At 41.4% G+C, this 5,617-nt stretch overlaps 1 pseudogene; it reads right to left on the minus strand.

Moving 5' to 3' along the window:
* Positions 1-4,132: 4,132 nt before the first annotated feature.
* Positions 4,133-4,360, minus strand: LOC102496382 (putative protein BRICK1 pseudogene; annotated as a pseudogene).
* Positions 4,361-5,617: the final 1,257 nt, after the last annotated feature.

Here is a 5,617-nt window from a genome sequence, read left to right on the forward strand (position 1 = left end):
GGTTACGACAGAAATGCACTGGAGTCTTAGTCGTCACTATAGCTGATGCTGGATCCTCCCCACAGCTCAAAGGCCGCTACCACTACCACCGCCGCAGGAGCCGCGGAAACAAAGCGACGCCGCCGCCGCCGCCATTTTGTTGGGCCGAGGCTCAGGCAGGAGAATTGGCGCGTCCTCCCTCTCCCTCTTGCCCTCATCCATTGGTTACCTCTTCCACAGCGCAGACTCTTATTGGCTACGGAAATTCACCTTCTTTGGGGGCCTGTTGCTAAGGCAGTCGACGTCATTTGATTCCATCCACCTTTTCGCAGGGGGTCCTGTTCAGCACCAATTGACCTGAAAGTGCTAGTGACGTATTTTGACTTTATTCTGAAAATCCTCTTTGGGTACATTCTCTTTTCTCTGACATATTAACTTAATAATAGCAGCAACTTACATTTATTGAGAGTTTATACTATAAGCTCAGTGCTACTCTATTCCTTTATCTTGATTACCTCATGCATTCTTTATAGCCTCTGAGGTAGACAAACGTACATTTTCCAGATGAGGAAACCAAGGAACAAAGTGGAGAAAAGATTCTGACTGATCACCACCTCCTTACCACTAATCTATATGGTCACACTAAATGAGTATGTTCTTCCTTGTATACTAGCTCTTTTCTAGATGTTTTATATTCAGCACATCGACATGCTTACTAATATATCTATATGTACATTCCATATTACATATGTGTGAGTATATATGACATAGCATCAATTTGAGATTTGCATAGAATCATTTTGATACGGAATAAACTAAACTGCTGCTTGGAACACACACATAGGCCATTTCCCCAGTCTGATGTATTCTCTAGCTCACAAACCAATGCAGATATTTTCTCCTCATTACAGAGCAGATTTTCCTGGATGACCTCTAAAAGGCTTTCTAGTTTTTTTTTTTTTTTTTTTTTCAAGAGGACAGATGTGTGGGTTTGCCACAGAGAGAGGAAAAGGAGAAAGAACCCCCATGGGGAATGGTCACACAGCAATCCTTCCTCCTTCATCTCTTCCTCCTCTTGGAATTTTGGGCATGCATCCTCATTCTGTGCTGGATCTGGGTCTTAAACCATGAGGTTGTTCATGTGGGATCTGGTCACCTTAACCATCTGACCACAGAGCCAGTGCTCCAGGTTTTATGTTCTATAATTTCATTCTACTCTGGTTATTTCTGCTAATCATAAATCTGTTCCCAAAAATCAAATAGCCTCAAATTTTATTTCCAAATTTATCCTACCATGCATGCTTTAGGTCATTCTTTTTGTTTTCCTTGTAATGTGCAAGAGTACCTGTCATGGTTAGATAATAGGATTGCTGCTTTCTCCTGGAACAGCATGAGATGAACCTTTTTTGAATGGAACACTGTGATAATCTGATAGGCTCAAGCACCTTTAAATCAACAAAAGCCTATACATTTTTTAACTCGTCTTTCAAATGTCCAGTTTCCATTGCAAACTGTACAAACCAGCCTTCTGTACCTGCTATAGTGATTTATTTTTCCCTTACATACATTAAGTAATACTTAAACATACAATATGCAGAAGTTGTTTTTTCCCTCTTGGTAAACGCAGTTAATTTGAAATGAAATCCTCTCTATCATAATACAGAACAGAAATATCAACAGACTTCACTATGGGAATAAATAAATAGTAAGCAGTCTACTATTTTAATGTGTGTCGGAATTTTTTTAATACAAAATGGTCGGTAATTACTTCAATTTATATTCATCCACTATTTCTTTTTTTAAAGAGTTTATTTTTGCTACAGGGCACGTGCACTTGCCAGAAAGACAGAGAGACAGAAAGCGAGAAATCGTCCAGAGAGGATGACCATGCCATAATCCCTTTTCCTCCATTCTCCTCTCAGGATTTAGAGCACACATGCTCATACTCCCAGCATGAGTTTCAAGCTGCCAGGTCCAGGATTCAAACTATAGTCACCCATGTGAGAGTTCAGAGCCTTAACCACTATGCAACGTGCTGACCCCTACACCCACTAATTCTAAACTAGCTCTTGGTGACAAGACTTCTTAACAACTAAACAGTATTGATTAACAAACCCCACAAATATGGGGCTGGCAGGTGGCATGGTAGTTAAGGGTGCTGGACTCCCATATGGCTGACCATGGTTCAAATCCCAGACATAGTGGCTTGCTTTCTCACTTTTCTCTCTCTCTCTCTCTCTCTCTCTCTCTCTCTCTCTCTCTCTCTCTCTCACACACACACACACACACACACACACACACACACACTGTCCCTTTCTGGTCAAATTAAAATAAAGTTAAATAAAACAATTTTTTTAAATAAAAGAATAGAGAAACATCATAGTAACAATATTTCAAAAGTAGAACTTTCTGATTTTTATTTGTTTATTTATTTATTTTCCAGAAGACTCATGCACTGGCCAGACAGAGACAGAGAGAAAGGAAGGAGAAAGCACCTCCCAGTGAGATGTTGTCATGATGCAAAGCCTTTTCCTCCATTTCTCCATCCTGTCAGAATTTGAGGCATTCACACATATGCCCAGTGTGTTTATCAATGGCTGATCAGCCATGTGAATCTAACTCCCTTAACCACTAGGTGACCAGCTGACCCAAATTTTGTTTTGTTTTGTTCTCCTGGCTTTTGTCATAAAGCCTGTGCACTCACCAGAGAGAGAGAGTGAGAAGGAAAGTGAGAAATCACCCTTCAGGGGTATGGCCATGCCACAATTCCATCTCCTCTATTCTCCTCCTGGGAGCTTGAGCATGCACACATGTACCTGGAATGATTTTCAAGCTGTCAGGTCTAGGACTCAAACCACGGTCAATCATGTGGGAGTCCAGCCCCCTAACCACCATACCACCTGCAGGCCCGAAGAATTTGGGCCAGCAGGTTGCATGGAGTTTAAGGCACTGGATTCCAAGTGACCAACTGCACAGTTTGAGTTCCAAATCAAGCGACTTGATAAACACTCCAAGTACATGGTCATGCATATCACAGGAGGAAGAAATGGAACAGAAAGGACTGCGGTGTGACTGTTCTTCATTGGGAGGGAGGTGACTTATTTTTTAAGTTGAGTTTATTAGGGAAACATGAGAAGCAGAGAAACTCCAAGAGACAGGAAAAAAAACTATGAAAATGTCCCTTCATATCAAGTGGGGGCCTGGCCTTGACCTCCCCAAAACAAAGAGAAACTGAAACTGGTGGGTTAGCAATAACATTCTCTGGCATCCACTTTATCAGGGCACAAGAGTCTCAACCAGGACTTCTCTCCATCTCCCAAAGGTACAGAGGAGAAAAAGATTGTTTATAGGATCAGTGCAGAAGCAATGAGACTTAAAGTCTGAGAAAGAAAGAGGTGGGGCAGACCTTCACAAAGTCCTGGGCTTTTGGCTCTGAATGCCTCAAACATGCTGACAAGTAGTTTTATAAAACGTTACTGAAAAGGTAAAATTTCTGGGACCAGCAAGTGGCGTGGTGGATAAGGGCGCTGGTATTCCCACATGGCCAACCTCGGTTCGAATCTCAGACCTGGTGGCTTGCTTTCTCACTTTCCCTCTCTCACTCTCTTTCTCTATGTCTTTCTGGTCAAATTTAAAAGAAATAAATATAATGAATGAATAAGTTGAATTAAATAATTCTTTTGAAAAATTTTTTAAAAAAAGAAAAGGTAAAATTTCTAATGTTTCCAAGAGTTCTTGGACTTCTCCCCACATGCCACATTACACCCCCAGATGTACGTGACAGAGCCAAAGGTCACATTTCTGAAAAAAAAGAAAAAAGAAAAACAAGAATAAGCCCTGTTGCTCTTTTTTTTTAAAAAAAAAAAAGAATTATTTATTTATTTCCATTTGTTATTGTTATTTTTTTCTTTATTTGATGAGAGAGAGACAGAGAGAGAGAGAAAAAGGGAAAGTAAGAAAGCAAGCCACCAGGTCCAGGACTTGAACCATGGTTGGCCATGTGGGAATCCAGTGCCCTTATCTACCACACCACCTGCTGGCCCCAAGCCCTGTTGCTCTTTAAGGAGAAAGGAAGAAGCTGAAGACTGCTGGGGCCTTTCCCACCTGGCCTGTGTTCTGTAAAGCAACTTCCCAGCAGCAGCATGGCATAGTTTTAGGTGAGCGTCTCATCTTTTGTCACCTGTGCTTCAATATATTCTATCCTCCATTCAAGGGCTGTCCATTTCTCATTTAGTGTTGCAAGTCTTGAGCAACAAGACATATTGAATGAGTTGAGAAAGTCCATGATTTTCTTGATGTTTCTGGCGATGACCTCAATGTACTCCCATTTCTCCCAGTCCTGGTGAATCTCCCAGGACACTGGATCCTCTTGTCCCACCATGGCAGCCGCCTAATGAAGAGAGAATGCCTGTGTATATTTCTATTTAAAGAGATTTTTGATATAGGGGATGTGTGCTCACAGAGACACAGAGAGAGACAAAGAGGTAGAAAGCAAGAAATCACCCCCAGGGGGATGGCCATGCTGCAATTCCATCTCTTCCATTCTCCTCTCAGGATTTTGGGCACACACACATGTGCCCAGCATTATTTTCAAGCCACCGGGTCTAGTACTGGAACTGCGGTCGACTACGTTGGAGTCCAACAATGTAACTCTACACCACCTGCTGGTCCTGGGGGAATTTTTCTGTTCTCTCTCTCTCTGTCTCTCTGTCTCTCTCTGGTGAGCATACACACCCTGTCAGGTAAGAAAAAATAAAAAGAAAGCAAATTGAATAAGAAAATAGGTATTCTTGGTCCAGCAGTTAGCATAATGGCTATGTCACTGGACTCCCACATAGTCAACTGCGGTTCGAGTCCCGGGCCAGGTGGCTTAAACTCACACCAGGCACGTGTGCGTGTGTGTCCAACATCCCAAGAGGAGAATGGAGGAGAAGGGATTGCAGCGTGGCCATCCCCCCCGGGGGGTGATTTCTCGCTTTCTGTCTCTCTGTTTCTCTCTGTCTGTCTGGCAAGCGCATGTGCCCTATAGCAAAAACCTCTAAAAAAAAAAATAGTTATTCTTATAATTTATATAAACATCTTCACAAACTCTATTTTATGTCAAAATCATGTTTTGGCAATATCAATGTAATTTTTAGATACATATATCATGTAGTCTAGCAATTTAATTTCTAGGAATTTATCCAGCAGATACACTCTGCATTTTTGAAATGAGATATACGTAAGACTATTCCCTGAAGCAGTTTTTATAATATTAGAATTTTAGAAACAATATACATGCTCCTAAATAGGAGACTAGTTAAGAAATTATACTGCATAGAAAGAGACACTTTCATGGCTCCTGTGGTCTGGCCATTTTGGGGGAAACAGAGATGAAGATTTCCCACTGATAATTCGGCCTCCAGCAATTTCAACCGAGAGCACTGTACCCAGCAAGATTATCTTTCATTTGGGAAGAAAAGACACAAACATTCCCAGATAATCAAAACCTGAAAGAATTTACCAGCACCAAACCAGATCTCCAATAAGTTCTTAAGGGAGTGCAATGTCAGTAAAGTTAAATGCAGACACACAGAAATAAGAGTTCAAAAACTAAGAAAATGGGCAACTTAATTGTAGGGACAAAGTCTGGAGTTGA

This window comes from Tupaia chinensis, unplaced genomic scaffold (genome assembly GCF_000334495.1).
Source record: "Tupaia chinensis unplaced genomic scaffold, TupChi_1.0 Scaffold000243_1, whole genome shotgun sequence".
NCBI lineage: Eukaryota > Metazoa > Chordata > Mammalia > Scandentia > Tupaiidae > Tupaia > Tupaia belangeri.